The sequence below is a fragment of the Triticum aestivum genome, chromosome 3A (assembly GCF_018294505.1).
Source record: "Triticum aestivum cultivar Chinese Spring chromosome 3A, IWGSC CS RefSeq v2.1, whole genome shotgun sequence".
Taxonomy (NCBI): Eukaryota; Viridiplantae; Streptophyta; class Magnoliopsida; order Poales; family Poaceae; genus Triticum; species Triticum aestivum.
In genome coordinates, this window is record NC_057800.1 from 446,337,150 (window position 1) to 446,355,950 (window position 18,801).

At 45.4% G+C, this 18,801-nt stretch overlaps 1 pseudogene; it reads left to right on the forward strand.

Annotated features, from left to right (window-relative positions):
- The first annotated feature begins 10,108 nt into the window (after positions 1 to 10,108).
- Positions 10,109 to 10,986, forward strand: LOC123056928 (NDR1/HIN1-like protein 13; annotated as a pseudogene).
- Positions 10,987 to 18,801: the final 7,815 nt, after the last annotated feature.

Below are 18,801 nucleotides of genomic sequence, written 5' to 3' on the forward strand. Positions count from 1 at the left end.
AAATATCTCACCTCTTTACTCTATTGTTTAATATTTCTCGCCTTTGTCAATTGCATTTATCCATATTTTGTACTATGTACAGGGATTGATGGATGTTTTCTTAAGTTGGGTAATGGAGCACAAGTGCTTGCCGCCACAGCTCGAGATGGCAATAATAATTTTTATCCACTCGCATTCGGTGTCGTTGGAACAGAAGATACTGCTACATGGTCATGGTTTCTCAATCAACTCAAGTATGCACTAGGTGGTACTGCAGGTCAGTTTAGGAATGCAACGATATGAAGACAGCAGATTGTTTTCCTACTTCACTCTAGGTCTAGGGTACCAACCTCGTCAAGAATGAATGGCGTATAGTAGTTTCTAATGGCCATGTTGCGACTTTGCAAGTGCTTGGATGTTTAAACCTGATGGATGTACCTTTTGGTGTATGAGACTAGTCATATTATTTTGCGATGGTTGTAATGCCGAGGCCTCTTGTAATGCCCATAAGGTAACTACTTTGCTGTAATGGTCATATGTCAACTACTTGGATGCTAAAATGGGAACAATATCTACCATATTTTTGTGTTGGTGGTCTCATGCCGAACTTGCTTCATTTAGATGTGGGTTCAAAATTTAACAATTCTAGAGAAGTGTGAAAAAATTATAGTAATTTACACATGTGTAAAGTACCATTCTGAAAAAGTTTTACCCCATTTGGATTAATGGTTTGCTACATAATGGAAGTTTTAGTTAGCCCATTCAATTTTTTTGTTAAAAATTTGGCATTTTCAGAAAAATGTGAAATAATTCCAGTAAATACTGCATGTATTCAATAGTAATCTAGGAAAGTTTTGGCTCAATTGGACCACAGGTTTTGGAGATAATGACAGTCCAATATGTTGCTGATGTGGCCGGTTTTTATTGCCACGCGTGCACTTACAAGCGGGGCCCATTTGTCTGTAATTATGTTAATGTGTTCAAACACCAGATTAGACCTATTTGCAATGTATTACACCAATAGGTGGTATTTTTTGCAACAAACCCGTATAGTAGGTGTTTTGCGCAACGCTAGCCCCAATAAGTGGTGGTTTGTGCAATTCCCTCAACCTCGATCCCCTTTCTCTTCGCTGACCACCGCGGCCATGCACGCATATTCAAGTGCTGCTGCCCAAGCTGCAGGCGCTGCTGCAAGCCGTTGTCGTCATCGCCGATGGTGGTCCGACGCTGCCGTCCCTGCGCGCTACCGTTGCTACTACGACTGCGAGAGATTCCCGCCCGCGGCGGCTGGGGGCGCTGGGATGCAGATGGGCAGGTGCTCGCCGGTCGCTGCAGGGGGTTACCCGTGCTGCAAAGCGGGCTTGATGCCACGAGCACCCTCCCAGAGATGCAATGGAGCGCGCGGCGGTACGGCGGTGACCGCGGAGAGTGGCCGATGTGGGTGCTGCAAATCCGGCGATGTTTGCCTTGAAGCTACTGGGAGCACCGTCGGACCACCGGGAGCATAGCCGGACGCTGCAATGAAGACTCGCCGGAGTTGCAATGGAGCTTTGCTGGACGCGCATGTGCTGCGTTGAAGCTCCGCCGAAGTTGCACTGGAACTTCGCCAGAGCCGTCGGTGTTGTGCTGGAGCTCGGCCGGAGTTGCAATGAAACTTCGGCGGAGCATCGTTGCTACGTTGGAGCTCCACCGGTCTGCAATGGAGTTCGGCCGGAGTTGCAATGGAGCTCGCGGGACACCTTCGATGCTGCGTTGGAGCAACACGCGGGGCTGCAATGGTGCTACGTTGTACCTATCGGGTTGCGCTGCTGCGTGGTGTTGCTTTGATCCAACGGACCTCAGTATGCAGATCGGATGGCTGAGCAGGCGGATGACTTTTTAGAGAAATCATCCGGCTGATTTGTAGCAACGCCCAACAGATTAATACATTGAACTTTTAAAACTTGCACTTGCTCCTTTTAAGTTCATATAATAAGTTGGTGACAGTAAGCGTATTGACTGCATGTGTTTTTCAAACAGTCAAAGTCCTAAAGTGTAATGCCATTGGTCAACAGTAACATGAGTAAAACAGGACAACGCTGATGTGCCACTGATCTATGCTTCACGAATGCATCAACTTTTTTATGTAACTATTCCAACCAAAAGTCTTTTTGGTAGAATTTTTGGAGTGGTAAAAGAGAGACATTTTTTAAAACTACCAACAGCAACTCAGCATTCGGCTATGATAAGTATACACCAATTGTATTTTCTTTTGAGAAAAAAAAATATCCTGGTAGCAGACTAAGTGCATCCCCCCCCCCCCCCCCCCCCCCCCCCTAGTCTGCAAATGGTATGTATCTCAAGATATTTTAACTACATGCATTACAATCAAGCAGGTAAATGCAATCTTCTCAAAATAGAATATCTCAAGATATTTTGTCGGGCATAGCACTCCGCAAATGGTATGTAGTCCACCAATCAACATTGCACCACCGATACAGCACAAACATGTGTTCACAGAAACCTCATTGCCTACCTATATGCACAATAAACAAAATTGGAAAGTGTATTAGAAGAAATGAATTCCATAAGAACATCAAAAACAATCTTGTAATCCATATTAAAGTTGCTACCTGAAATACCGTCTTTTCATGATAAGATAAAAATGCGACACACAGTAGAAATATGATGCAGGAAACTGCATTTTGGACCAAAATTCCGCAGCTCTGATCAGATTTCAACAACATTACTCCAGATGGTACCATCGATACATAGTAATTGATGGTCACAGCTAGTGTGTAATACCACATTCTTACAGGCTCTACCCTAATGAAGAAAAGAAACTTATGAACCTTCCCCTGAATAGGTTCCAAACAGCAGACTGAAAACCTACAACAGAACACGCAAGTCAAACAAAGGTACCTTTTCCAGAAAAGAGAGATAAACATACAACTATATTGGTATGTCCTTTATCAAATGTAAAACACCCTAAATGTAAATGGTAGGAACTTTCAGATATTGATTTAGAGGAGAATTACCATGGACCTAGGCAGCCGACAACTGACGCAACAAGTACTAAAGTTCCACATATATCTAGACAGATTTCTTCCCTGAAAATAAAATAGTGAACCATATTACTTCCAAGTTCCAAGTACTATCTAGCAGGAAATTACACCTAGGGATTCTCTAAAAAGCCAAGGTCTTAGGTGGCCAAGAGGGCCCACTTGGAGACTTGGGATCTCAGCAGGAAATGTGAAGGTTATAAATCAAACCGTATAGTAAGTTAGACCTTTGTTGAGGTGATGATGCTGGTGATGTCGGCGGCACACTACGCTTTGAATGAGTCAAATGTATCGAAGATATGCCCGCTGCAGGACATGCGATCGTATGACGAGGAAGTAGAAATGATATTGCATCAGGTTTGGCACAGAGAATTTTTGGAGAACTTTCACCCATCGACGAGGAATCAACCATGGTGATCAATGTACAGAACAATACAAGCAGAAGTAAGTATCTAGTGGACTTCTTTATCTCAGTCACCTGCTGTTTGATCAAGATGTCAATGATGGCATAAAGTCAAACAATAGTACTGGCAAGAGCATAAAAACAGTCTAGTGGCAAAATAGAGTATAATTCAGCTGCTAAATTGTACCATCACCAATTCAGATATGCTGCAACAAATATGAAGATTTAAACGCAAGAAAACGTTAGCAATTCTGTATTACCCATAGCAGCTGCTATGAAGTATGAAATGACAGATGCTAGCAAAGAATGTCAATTTATAAGACTAAAATCCACGAATTCAATTTCAGGAAGGCAGTGTTTAGTTAATTTAAGAGGTACATTATAGGTAACATAGAAAGAAGTTTCCCATGAGATGATGCATAAAAATAAATGAAGGCAAACCTTTAATGCAGAGAAAAAGTGAGCCTCAGGTTTCCTTTTCTTATTCTCCCTGTTTTCCTTCCTGAGCCAAACCTGAGAAGATTTTACATGATATTAAATAAGCTTTGTGCTATGAAAAAAGTGAAAATCCTTTTCGAAAGAAATGAAAAAGTGAAAACAGACAAAAAAAACGAATATTACCTTAGGGGGTTCATACTTGCCTTTGTCATGCAAATTACAAGTAGTGTACTCTTAAGGGCTTTCAGGTAAACTAAGAGGGGTTGTATTTAATCCAGGATTAATGCGGAAGAGCTGGAATCACCAAGCAAATAGACAGTATTGAGGCAAAGGTCAGCATGAGAGATTTCAATGCCCCACCCCCCACCCACAGAGAGAGAGAGAGAGATGGATATTACCTCCTCTTCACCACCATACTGCTTCGCTAATACCTGTTTCATTTCGTCTTCTTTCACTGGTTCATCATCGAAAATGTACCTAAAATTTGAATTCGAAAAAAACATGGTTTAATACTAACTTCTCTACGTACACTAGATGTTTGTAACAATACATATAAGATGTATCAGTGTTTGGGGAATTTGGAAGTCCAAATGATGGGTTTTTTACACTCTTGGCATGTGTGATCTACATGCTTGCAAGCACATAAAAAGTGCTAGTCCATACTACAGTAATATTAATTATAGACCCCACCATTGCAGCAGAAAGTGCCCCGCTCTATTTATGTTGATTGGTATATCGTATTATACAAGATGCAAGTCATTTCAGTTACTAATCAACATTTGTGGCACTTGGAAAAAGAAAGATGAAAAGCATTTGAGCATGAAAAGTTGGTCATGCACAATCATAAATATTTTTTGGCTGCTCTTCGTAAATCGTAACAATTGAAACAGATAATATATATACATAATGAAAAAAATAGCGCGCTACAGCAAAATAGCGGCGACCTCAAAATATGCTATTAGCATGCTATAACGTGTTATTAGCGAGATGTTGTACACCGATAAATTTAGCGAGGCAATTCTCAATACGCTATAGCGTGCAGCACGCTATTTTTTTCAGTGATACATATACTTGCAGTAGAGTAGTACTCCTTCATAATGACAAACTTTTAGAGCTCCTAAGCGCCACCTTTGCCTGTCCGAATGAACATACTTGGACTAGTACACACTACCGTTGTGATTGACTCTTGAATCTTGATGCTAAGATGAGTCAACATTTCTGAAGTGAAACGTTTTGAAGATATATTTGATAATGGAAGCAGCAAATCATAGTAGTTGATTACCGTCGAATGCTGGAGAGTGTGTTCGAGTCGTAGAGCGAGTAGTGCAGCGAGTGGACGGCGATGTCCTCGCGACGCCGCGTGTCAACAACCAGCTTCTCCAGGTCAAGGTCCCAGACCTTGTTCGCAAGCAGGCAGAACTCGAACTCGAAGGACCGATCGAGTGCTAAGTTCGACAGCCGCTTCCCGGTGATCTCGAGCGACTCCCTGGATCTGGATGCGCTGAGCCCGGTGAGCTTGATCCTGGGCAAGCCGCCATGGCAGGGGGCGTGGAGGAGCTGCGCGCAGAGGCAGGCGAGGTAGGATGACACTGGCTGCGTGGAGGTGCCCAAGGGAATGGCTAGCTCGGCGATCGCCAGCAGCATGCTTTCCGCCTCGTCGGGGTCGTGGGAGTACACCGACTTGGCAGGGAGCGTCAGCATGAGAAGAGTCCCCTCGTCGTGCTGTTTCCGCCGTTGCTGCGCGGTCCCTGATACCGGCGACAACGGCATCCCCACCTGCGGCGCTGATCCTCCCATGGCGGCGGTCATGGCGGAGAGAACCCCCGTTACCGGCTGCCGAGGTGTGGGCAGGTCGACGTCGAGAGGTAGGCCCTTGCGTACCATGGCGGCGGAAGCAGCCTCGTCTTCCTGATCTAGCTGCTGAAGGTAAAGGAGCGGGAAGGGGTGGGAGAAAGGCGGAGCGGGAAGCGGAAGCGGCAGCGGCAGCATCGGACTGGTTGGAGGCGATGGAGGAGGACGGGCAGATGAGGAGGAAGAGAGAGGAGCTCATCTACGAACGCCAATGGGAAGCCGCGGCCGATGAGGCTCGCATGGCGACGGCAGCGCGGTAGAGGTGGTGGTGGCGGCGGCGGCGTCGGAGGCGATTGGGTGGCGGAGAAGTAAGTGCAAGAGGCCGACGGCAGCGTTGCTTAAAACAAGACGGTAATTTTCATCGAAAAGGAAAAGTTTAGGGCTGTGAGTGTCTTTTTACTCTTCTTTTTTGCTGTTTTAACCTCTCTGCCTCATTTATCTACTTGCAACAGAATAGGACGGAACCTTGCTTTATTTCGGTCTGGTCTGATGTACTCACAACAGAAAATAGGCGGAAGCCAAAGCCAACAACCACGTGTAGGATCATTCGCAAGGCAAAAGTCACTTTTACAACCCTGAAATTGCACGAATTCCACAATAATGCAAGTCTAACATACACAATTGCACAAGACATGAAATTACAAGACAATCGTTTAAAATCGAGCACACCAAAAACAATAGAAAAATATTTGATACGGATGGGTATAAAACAATGTTTTAAATAACGGGCTATGACATTTAGCGTCAACCCTTAAAAACAACAATAGCTAGGCTATAGCGGCAAATTGTACATCAAATCATTTAGCGAAAACATCCTCAAACAGCTATAGCAGAGCTATAGCGGGGCTATAGCCGGCTATTTAAAACTATGATATAAAATGAAGATTATGATGAACGTTGAAAAGAATATTATGATGATCAAGCACGAAACGAATATTATGATGATCAAAGTCCTTCGCAAATACGGTGCGGGTGGATAATAATAGAAATTCAAAGAGGTTTTTTAACATCACAAGTATTTAGTTTTTTTAACCTCAGTACTAGGTGAGATCTCTTATAAAAAAATTGACCAGATATTTGGATTATATCTTAAATAAGGAAACCGGTACCTAGAGCCCCCACACAATGGACCATTCTCCCTACATTACAGTGCAATCCCTAGCCAAAAAAGAACCACAACAAAATCTTCTAGAACTTTTATTGTGATTTGGCGTCGCATTTGTTATTATTTTCGAGTCATCGGTGGTAACAATGTAGACATACAGAGTAGTCATTGAGCACTCCACATAGACTTACAGAGGAACTCTCTTTGTTGATGTCGCCGCAGTAGCCACCTGCCGTAGACGATGAGAATTTGGTGGAACAAGTCATATTGGCAGGGGAACCACCCAATCTGTGTCAATAGCCGGGCAAGCATTACTGAAGACCAGCAACACAACTCGCATAAACCCTCGAGGAACAACCTAGCTAAGCAGTGACATAGCCAGCCAAGAGTCACGCCCCGAGCAAACCGTAGTGCTATAGTGCTCAATAGTATCAAATGGAGCTATTGTGGCTACAAGTCACGAAGGACTTTGCGTGTACGCCCCAGGCTAAGGCCCCTGTTGCCTGGGGCCTAGCTACGCCGTTGTACTTAAGAGAAGACACCATTATAAGAAAATAGACAAACATACGGCCAAAACAAACAAAGAATCGCTAGAGCAGAAGGCCTACAAAGACACAACCCCACTAACTCGATGCGATTGTCCATACCATCCAGATGGGATTGAAGCCATCGTACCATTATTGGCAACTTTTTATAATTTAGGAACCCATCGGGTCATGGATTAATGGCTCATGCAGTAATAGAAAATTTTGGAAACCTTGAGAGGGATTCAAAGTTGACATGCCATTAGGCAGCCAGGTGGATCAACCACCCACATGCAGTGGAGAAGTGAAGACTGGTGCAAGAGAGCCGCCTATGACACAAAACGGTAATGGCGGCAGAGCAAGGATACTTCAGTGGAGTCGGCCGAGCTGGTAGTGGGAATGCCGCCAAATCAGTAAACATCACACTAGTTGGAAAAATACACCTAGTAAACGTGGCAGAGCTCCTACGTTTTTTTAGCATCAGTATAGACACAAGCGCCCATATACGTTAGTCATATTATTACGAGTGTGAATTTCCTGCTACCAGGCTCCATGGAGTTTGAATTTTTTTAAAGAAAAAATATCTTATTTTGAAGTTCAAAAAACTGAAGAAAAAAAATAGATATGAAGAAAGGGATGTATACTACATATGTTTAAAAATTCATGATGAAAGCGAATCACCCTATGGTTGAATGATGATGAGGGTAGTGGTATCCCCAGCCTATAAGGGTTTAAGTTCTAAACTTGACATTGGTGCTCGCATTCTACTGGATCTATTTCAGGATTTTCAGCGATGTACATTCAGTGGGAGAAGATGTTTCTGTCGACTACGAGGCATCTGTGGTGATTTTGCCAAGCTCAAGATGCTATACGACTTAGTCTCTTGGCGATGCTCATAGGGGCAGGATGTGCGTGCGTGCATGCGTTACTAAGGATGAGTGTATGAGCTATTATATTTGTACTGTGTTCAAAAAGAAATTCGTGATGAAATAAGTTTTAAGGTGAGCTGCACAAAAAGCAAAATTGTTCTCAGGCAAAAAACAACTGTGAACCTTTATAATGAATAATGAATATGCTAGAAATACATGATTTTGTTTGCTTTTATGTAGACTGCACCAAAACGTATTTCATATAATAAATTACAGACATGCAATGTGCATCCTTATGTTCATGTGTATTCCTTCAGATTATTTTGGAACTTCAAAATACCGGGTTTGCTAAAAAAAATTAAAAATTCCGGATTTCACCGAGCCCGGCATCCGAAGGCAATTTTTGATTAACAAATTGAGTCGTTTGACTCATATTTACTAATCAGCTTTTGGAATGTGAGGCTTTAACCAAAGCTGTAGACGTGTAGTTAAAGCAACTTTGCAGGCAGTGTCAGATGATCCGCTTCAGGCGTTGTTCCAACCTCATCTTGTATGGTCTTCTGCTGGTCTCACCTCTCACGTTTGTGGTCCTCACTTCCCAACCAATCCGGTGAAAACGAAACAGGGACACGAAGTCCGGTTGCATCAACAAGTAGACCAGAAATCACCAAATCAGGGAGTGAAACTGGTTAAAGACAAAAGAGGTAATAGCACCTCAGGTACCCTAACTCGCACAGAATGTAATGATTTAGTCCCAAACTCGTAAAACTTTACTTTACCATACCCCAACTTGCATCTCATGTGATGATTTAGTCCCAGGCCAATCACAGCTCGACAATTGGCAGCCAGGTGGTTGAACCGGTCAGCGCATGCACTTTTGCAGAAAACCCCCTACCGTTTTCTTTAATCAACCCGCACTCATCTCCCATGATTTTGTTCCCGGGTGTTCCCTATCATGATCTGAGCTCAGCAAACAACTCAACCGGTCCCATGTTCGATCGTTATAGTAGCGGCCCGGGTGGTTTGTTCACACAGAATAAGATGAGGAGGTGTAACCCTGTGGCTTTCGGCATGACACCGGCTGTCAAGGTCTAGAATGTTTGTCTGAATGCCTGCGCTCCACAGGTGCGTGCCTATCAGGCTATGAGAAAAAAATAACTGTAACTGGGATGTGCAGATCCTTGAATAGTAATTTGGTTAGGAAACTAACGACAATTTAAATGAACAAAATTTCAGCCAACCCACTGCACCAGATGCTGATGGTCGTTGAGTTTGGATCTTCACCGTTCGATGTTGGCATGGGACATGAGGAGAGCGACGACGAGTTGTCATTAGTCTTCTATGAAGCTGTGCAGCAGTGTGGAGACAAGAAGTAACTTGGCGGGTACGTGCTCCGTTTTAGTACATTTGTACATTCGTTTACTTTGCTTAATGATTGCTGATTTGCTTGCTTTGCTGTTGACTGTTTCAGACAATGGTTCCGCCACACTATTCCTTTCCTCGTGGAGGTGACAGGGCACCAGTTTAGAGTTTGGTTCGAGTACACGGTTGACTTCAGCTTCATGTGCATGGAAGGCGTCGTTCGATGCTTCAACGAGAAGGACCGTGTCATGAGTTGGAACCAGCCAGTGTGGAGGCTGCTGGTCTCTCTTCAAGTTTGGGTACGTGCACTGGTGAACAGGAGCCGTAGTGCGTGCTGTCCCATGGTACAAAAACAAGAGATCATCTATTGACTGCAAAGCTATAGGACGTCCACGATAAGCATACTAGCACTGAACGCCGTGCTAAAGAAGTACTATTCGGCTGGGAAGTATCAATGCGCGCAAAACATTCTGGCACAGACGGTTTTGATATCGCAGATTGATTCGCACCCGTGACGTGAGGAGCAGGAGCGGCCTATGATGAACGACGGCCGCGTCCACCAGCTCCGACTTCTCCGGCGAGTACGCTTACTCCTCCTCCGACCCCTCCCCCAGCCCGCTCTGCAGTACACTTCGAGAAGCCCGTCCCGCCGCTGCCCCAACACCAGCAGAAGCCGCCGGCGCCGCAGCCCGGCACGTACGTGGTGCAGGTGCCCAAAGACAAGGTCTTCCGCGTGCCGCCACCGGAGAACACGCGCCTCTTCCAGCACTACACCCGCCGCGCCGACTGCTCCTGCCTCCGTGCCTGCCTCTACCTCTCCCTCGCCGTCCTCCTCGCCGCCGCCGTCGGGGTTGTCTACCTCGCCTTCAAGCCCAGGCAGCCGGCGTACTCGGTTGTGTCCCTCGCAGTGTCGGGCCTCGCCGGCGTCAGCAACGCCTCGGCCCCCGGCCCGCTCTCACCGGGGTTCGCCGCGACCGTCCGCGCCGACAACAGCGCCAACGGCAAGGTCGGCGTGCACTACGACGGCGCCGGGAGCCGCGTCGCCATGTCGTACGAGGGCGTGAGCCTGGCGGACGGCGCATGGCCGGCCTTCTACCAGGCGCCGTGCAACATCACGGTGTTCGTGGCGAAGGCGAAGGGCAGCGGGATACGGTTCTCGGAGCGCGAGCGCGGGCAGATGGCCGCGGCGGAGCGGCTCCGATCGGTGCCGTTCGACGTGGATATCACGGTGCCCGTGCGGCTGCAGCTCGGCGGCGTGAGGACGTGGGCCGTGCCGGTGATGGTTCGGTTCGCCATGACGGTGGACAGGCTCGCCGCCAGCGCCAAGGTGGTGTCCAGGCCGTGCGACGTCAATGTGCCGTTCTTGTTCCGTTCTGGAGGAACTGACGCCGCCGATGCAAGAAAAAATGGCTAATGGCTGATTAGGAGAGCACTTCTTGTAGGTAGCGGCCAAGGATTCATGCTGCTTCCGTGATTCTTTTTTCTCCTCATTAATTTGTATATTGGTTTGATCGAGCAATGTTAATTCTTTTCTCCGTTGAGAACTTGAAGTCATGTTCTGCCGCGAAATTGTGCTGCAGTAAAGATGTTCATGAGGTGCAACCTCTCTTCTCCTGAAAGACTGAAAGAAAATGGTGTTGTGCACTGGTACCTGTTCTGTTACAGTTTGAACAGTTTTATCATGTAGTTTTCAGTAGAAACTATACATTTTATTTTGGAACAGTAGCAACTACATATCGTTCTGAATATGAAATACATGAACATTCGTAGTTCCAAGCAAACTTGGAATCTTGGATGTACTCCACTTTACACTAGGTTATTTCTGCTTTTGCAATCAATGGAAGGTGAGTGCGGGTTGATTAAAGAAAATGGTAGGGGGTTTTCTGCAAAAGTGTGTGTGCTGACCGGTCCGACCACCTGGCTGCCAATTGTCGAGCTGTGATTGGCCTGGGACTAAATCATCACATGAGGTGCAAGTTGGGGTATGACGAAGTGAAGTTTTGCAAGTTTTGGACTAAATCATCACATTCTATGCAAGTTAGGGTACCTGGGGTGCTATTACCTCAAGACAAAACTCTTCATGACGAGGGCAGGTTGGTGTATAATTGAGATTAGTGTCATTCGTTGTATTCATTTCCTACTTCACGATTTAATTTAATTCAATTCTAGTCTCCTATTATTTTTGAAGTTTAGACAATTTACTTATGTACTCTATAAACTAATATAAGAGTGTTTAGTTTACTACTTTAATATTCTAAAGCTCTTATATTAGTTTACGGAGGGAGTATTTAGCACATATCATGGATTGGACTGGAGTTCCTAGTGTAAAAACTAGGGTTTGAAAAAACTGCACGACATCCAATACGGGTGTGGCTATCTCATATATATAAGGGATACGTTGGAGACGTATTAGAGTGCAAGGGGGCCGCCAAGCAGGCTCGGCTATCGCATCGGCACGGGGCGTGGAGTCTACCAGACGGGCCTAGCTAGGGTGTCGCGCGTGGGTGCAAACGCGACAAAGGCCACCCAATGATGGTGACCCGAGCACGCCCTCGCGGTCCACTGTGACACACCGCCAGATGGGTCCGAACACGATTTCCTGCGCAAGGATACGCATGGGCCTCAGCCATGGGTGCGCCTGGAGCCACCCAATGACGGTGGCCCCGTGTGAACCGGACGGTCCAACCATCATGAACACTCTAGCCAGGTCGCCCGGGCGTGAGCCGTGTCGGTCCGGGGTGACTCCCACGGCACGCCACTAGCCAACGAATGGCCAGGAGGCACTGCCCGTCCGCGGAGGGCCAAGGAAGGCGGGAACTCCACCATCCTTTATATAGAAGTAATAATATACCGAAGAGAGACATTGCTGGGATGAAGTGGCACTGAAAACATTTGAACTCTTTCAATATTGATGATAATGACTAGTTGTAGGGTTGCTGTCAGAATTATCATAAAACACAAGGGAACTCTAAACTTTGAACAGATCAAATTGCTGACTTGGTTGTAAAGGCTGATTAAGATCAGAAGTCGCAACTTAGGGACTGTTCGGCAGCTCGCCAGCTCCCAGATTCAGCGAATCCGCGAGCGGAGCTGGCCCGAAGGGTCTGGCTCCAGGAAACTGGCTTCCAGGATCTACCCGTCGCCCACACACACAAACGTGGAGCCGCAGCTTTGCCGATCCCAGGAGTTGAGAAAACTGGAGTTCGGGATATTTTCAAAAACCTGCCACCGCGAAGTTGCTTACCTCTTCGATAGAAAGTCTATTAGCATGATCCCCAATCTCCTATGTCCTCACCGGCTCGTCAACCCTAGCCGCCAGCGGCGGACGAGGCCATCCCGCCGCCGGCGGCCAACTCGTTCGGCGACCCTGCCGCCGTCGGCCAACTCACCCAGCCACCCCGATGATGGTCTCCTCCTCGAGCCTCCCCTTCCTCGACACTGCGATGAAGGAAATATGCCCTAGAGGCAATAATAAAGTTATTATGTATTTCCTTATATCATGATAAAAGTTTATTATTCATGCTAGAATTGTATTAACTGGAAACATAATACATGTGTGAATACATAGACAAACAGAGTGTCACTAGTATGCCTCTACTAGACTAGCTTGTTAATCCAAGATGGTTATGTTTCCTAACCATGGACAAAGAGTTGTCATTTGATTAACAGGATCACATCATTGGTTGAATGATCTGATTGACATGACCCATTCCATTAGCTTAGCACCCGATCGTTTAGTATGTTGCTATTGCTTTCTTCATGACTTATACATGTTCCTGTGACTATGAGATTATGCAACTCCCGTTTGCCAGAGGAACACTTTGTGTGCTACCAAACGTCACAACGTAACTGGGTGATTATAAAGGAGCTCTACAGGTGTCTCCAAAGGTACATGTTGGGTTGGCGTATTTCGAGATTAGGATTTGTCACTCCGATTATCGGAGAGGTATCTCTGGGCCCTCTCGGTAATGCACATCACTTAAGCCTTGCAAGCATTGCAACTAATGAGTTAGTTGCGGGATGATGTATTACAGAACGAGTAAAGAGACTTGCCGGTAACGAGATTGAACTAGGTATGGGATACCGACGATCGAATCTCGGGCAAGTAACATACCGATGACAAAGGGAACAACGTATGTTGTTATGCGGTCTGACCGATAAAAGATCTTCGTAGAATATGTAGGAGCCAATATGAGCATCCAGGTTCCGCTATTGGTTATTGACCGGAGACGTGTCTCGGTCATGTCTACATTGTTCTCGAACCCGTAGGGTCCGCACGCTTAAGGTTACGATGACAGTTATATTATGAGCTTATACATTTTGATGTACCGAAGGTTGTTCGGTGTCCCGGATGTGATCACGGACATGACGAGGAGTCTCGAAATGGTCGAGACATAAAGATTGATATATTGGGAGCCTATGTTTGGATATCGGAAGTGTTCCGGGTGAAATCGGGATTTTACCGGAGTACCGGGAGGTTACCGGAACCCCCCGGGAGCTATATGGGCCTAAGTGGGCCTTAGTGGAAAAGAGAAGGAGCAGCCCAAGATGGGCCGCGTGCCCCTCCCCTCCCTTGGTCTGAATAGGACAAGGAGAGGGGGCCGGCCCCCCTCTCTCTTTTCCCCCCCTCCGCGAATCCTATTCCAACTAGGATTGGGGGGGGGGAATCCTACTCCCAGAGGGAGTAGGACTCCTCCTGGCGCGCCTCTCCTAGGCCGGCCGCACCCCCCCCTTGAGCCTTTATATACGGAGGCAGGGGCACCCCAGAGAAACACAAGTTGATCCACGTGATCATATTCTTAGCCATGTGCGGTGCCCCCTTCCACCATAGTCCTCGATAATATTGTAGCGGTGCTTAGGTGAAGCCCTGCTGCGGTAGTACATCAAGATCGTCACCACGTCGTCGTGCTGACGGAACTCTTCCCCGACACTTTGCTGGATCGGAGTCCGGGGATCGTCATCGAGCTGAACGTGTGCTAGAACTCAGAGGTGCCGTAGTTTCGGTGCTTGATCGGTCGGGCCGTGGAGACGTACGACTACATCAACCAAACGCTTCCGTTGTCGATCTACAAGGGTACGTAGATCATACTCTCCCCTCTCGTTGCTATGCATCACCATGATCTTGCGTGAGCGTAGGAATTTTTTTGAAATTACTACGAAACCCAACAGTGGCATCCGAGCCTAGGTTTTATATGTTGATGTTATATGCACGAGTAGAACACAAGTGAGTTGTGGGCGATATAAGTCATACTGCTTACCAACATGTCATACTTTGGTTCGGCGGTATTGTTGGACGAAGCAGCCCGGACCGACATTACGCGTACGCTTACGCGAGACCGGTTCTCCCGACGTGCTTTGCACATAGGTGGCTTGCGGGTGACAGTTTCTCCAACTTTAGTTGAACTGAGTGTGGCTACGCCCGGTCCTTGCGAAGGTTAAAACATCACCAACTTGACAAACTATCGTTGTGGTTTTTGATGCGTAGGTAAGATTGGTTCTTGCTTAAGCCCGTAGCAGCCACGTAAAACATGCAACAACAAAGTAGAGGACGTCTAACTTGTTTTTGCAGGGCATGTTGTGATGTGATATGGTCAAGACATGATGCTAAATTTTATTGTATGAGATTATCATGTTTTGTAACCGAGTTATCGGCAACTGGCAGGAGCCATATGGTTGTCGCTTTATTGTATGCAATGCAATCGCGCTGTAATGCTTTACTTTATCACTAAGCGGTAGCGATAGTCGTAGAAGCATAAGATTGGCGAGATGACAACGATGCTACGATGGAGATCAAGGTGTCGCGCGGTGACGATGGTGATCATGACGGTGCTTCGGAGATGGAGATCACAAGCACAAGATGATGATGGCCATATCATATATCTTATATTGATTGCATGTAATGTTTATCTTTTATGCATCTTATCTTGCTTTGATTGACGGTAGCATTATAACATGATCTCTCACTAAATTATTAAGAAGTGTTCTCCCTGAATATGCACTGTTGCGAAAGTCCTTCGTGCTGAGACACCACGTGATGATCGGGTGTGATAGGCTCTACGTTCAAATACAATGGGTGCAAAACAGTTGCACACGCGGAATACTCAGGTTATACTTGATGAGCCAAAGCATATACAGATATGGCCTCGGAACACGGAGACCGAAAGGTCGAGCGTGAATCATATAGTAGATATGATCAACATAGTGATGTTCACCAATGAAACTACTCCATCTCACATGATGATCGGACATGGTTTAGTTGATTTGGATCACGTAATCACTTAGAGGATTAGAGGGATATCTATCTAAGTGGGAGTTCTTTAAGTAATATGATTAATTGAACCTAAATTTATCATGAACTTAGTACCTGATAGTATCTTGCTTGTTTATGTATGATTGTAGATAAATGGCCCGTGCTGTTGTTCCGTTGAATTTTAATGTGTTCCTTGAGAAAGCAAAGTTGAAAGATGATGGTAGCAATTACACGGACTGGGTCCGTAACTTGAGGATTATCCTCATTGTTGCATAGAAGAATTACGTCCTGGAAGCACCGCTGGGTGCCAGGCCTGCTGCTGGAGCAACACCAGATGTTGTGAACGTCTGGCAGAGCAAAGCTGATGACTACTCGATAGTTCAGTGTGCCATGCTTTACGGCTTAGAACCAGGACTTCAACGACGTTTTGAACGTCATGGAGCATATGAGATGTTCCAGGAGTTGAAGTTAATATTTCAAGCAAATGCCCGGATTGAGAGATATGAAGTCTCCAATAAATTCTATAGCTGCAAGATGGAGGAGAACAGTTCTGTGAGTGAGCATATACTCAAAATGTCTGGGTATAATAATCACTTGATTCAGATGGGAGTTAATCTTCCAGATGATTGCGTCATTGACAGAATTCTCCAATCACTGCCACCAAGCTACAAGAGCTTCATGATGAACTATAATATGCAAGGGATGAATAAGACTATTCCCGAGCTCTTCGCAATGCTGAAAGCTGCGGAGGTAGAAATCAAAAAGGAGCATTAAGTGTTGATGGTCAACAAGACCACTAGTTTCAAGAAAAAGGGCAAAGGGAAGAAGAAGGGGAACTTCAAGAAGAATAGCAAGCAAGTTTCTGCTCAAGAGAAGAAACCCAAGTCTGGACCTAAGCCTGAAACTGAGTGCTTCTACTGCAAGCAGACTGGTCACTGGAAGCGGAACTGCCCCAAGTATTTTGCGGATAAGAAGGATGGCAAGATGAACAAAGGTATATGTGATATACATGTTATTGATGTGTACCTTACTAATGCTCACAGTAGTACCTGGGTATTTGATACTGGTTCTGTTGCTAATATTTGCAACTCGAAACGGGGACTACGGATTAATCGAAGATTGGCTAAGGACGAGGTGACGATGCGCGTGGGAAACGGTTCCAAAGTCGATGTGATTGCAGTCGGCACGCTACCTCTACATCTACCTTCGGGATTAATATTAGACCTAAATAATTGTTATTTGGTGCCAGCGTTAAGCATGAACATTATATCTGGATCTTGTTTGATGCGAGATGGTTATTCATTTAAATCAGAGAATAATGGTTGTTCTATTTATATGAGTAATATCTTTTATGGTCATGCACCCTTGAAGAGTGGTCTATTCTTATTGAATCTCGATAGTAGTAACACACATATTCATAATGTTGAAACCAGAAGATGCAGAGTTGATAATGATAGTGCAACTTATTTGTGGCACTGCCGTTTAGGTCATATCGGTGTAAAGCGCATGAAGAAACTCCATACTGATGGACTTTTGGAGCCACTTGATTATGAATCACTTGGTACTTGCGAACCGTGCCTCATGGGCAAGATGACTAAAACAACGTTCTCCGGTACTATGCAGAGAGCAACAGATTTGTTGGAAATAACACATACAGATGTATGTGGTCCGATGAATATTGAGGCTCGTGGCGGATATCGTTATTTTCTCACCTTCACAGATGACTTAAGCAGATATGGGTATATCTACTTGATGAAACATAAGTCTGAGACATTTGAAAAGTTCAAAGAATTTCAGAGTGAAGTTGAAAATCATCGTAACAAGAAAATAAAGTTTCTACGATCTGATCGTGGAGGAGAATATTTGAGTTACGAGTTTGGTGTACATTTGAAACAATGCGGAATACTTTCGCAACTCACGCCACCCGGAACACCACAACGTAATGGTGTGTCCGAACGTCGTAATCGCACTTTACTAGATATGGTGCGATCTATGATGTCTCTGAAGGAAATATGCCCTAGAGGCAATAATAAAGTTATTATTTATTTCCTTATAATCATGATAAAAGGTTTATTATTCATGCTAGAATTGTATTAACCGGAAACATAATACATGTGTGAATACATAGACAAACAAAGTGTCACTAGTATGCCTCTACTTGACTAGCTCGTTAATCAAAGATGGTTATGTTTCCTAACCATGAACAATGAGTTGTCATTTGATTAACGGGATCACATCATTAAGAGAATGATCTGATTGACATGACCCATTCCATTAGCTTAGCACCCGATCGTTTAGTATGTTGCTATTGCTTTCTTCATGACTTATACATGTTCCTGTAACTATGAGATTATGCAACTCCCGTTTACCGGAGGAACACTTTGGGTACTACCAAACGTCACAACGTAACTGGGTGATTATAAAGGAGTACTACAGGTGTCTCCAAAGGTACATGTTGGGTTGGCGTATTTCAAGATTAGGTTTTGTCACTCCGATTGTCGGAGAGGTATCTCTAGGCCCTCTCGGTAATGCACATCACATAAGCCTTGCAAGCATTGCAACTAATGAGTTAGTTGCGAGATGATGTATTACGGAACGAGTAAAGAGACTTGCCGGCAACGAGATTGAACTAGGTATGGGATACCGACGATCGAATCTCGGGCAAGTAACATACCGATGACAAAGGGAACAACGTATGTTGTTATGCGGTCTGACCGATAAAGATCTTCGTACAATATGTAGGAGCCAATATGGGCATCCAGGTCCCGCTATTGGTTATTTACCGGAGACATATCTCGGTCATGTCTACATTGTTCTCGAACCCGTAGGGTCCGCACGCTTAAGGTTACGATGACAGTTATATTATGAGTTTATGCATTTTGATGTACCGAAGGTTGTTCGGAGTCCCGGATGTGATCACGGACATGACGAGGAGTCTCGAAATGGTCGAGACGTAAAGATTGATATATTGGAAGCCTA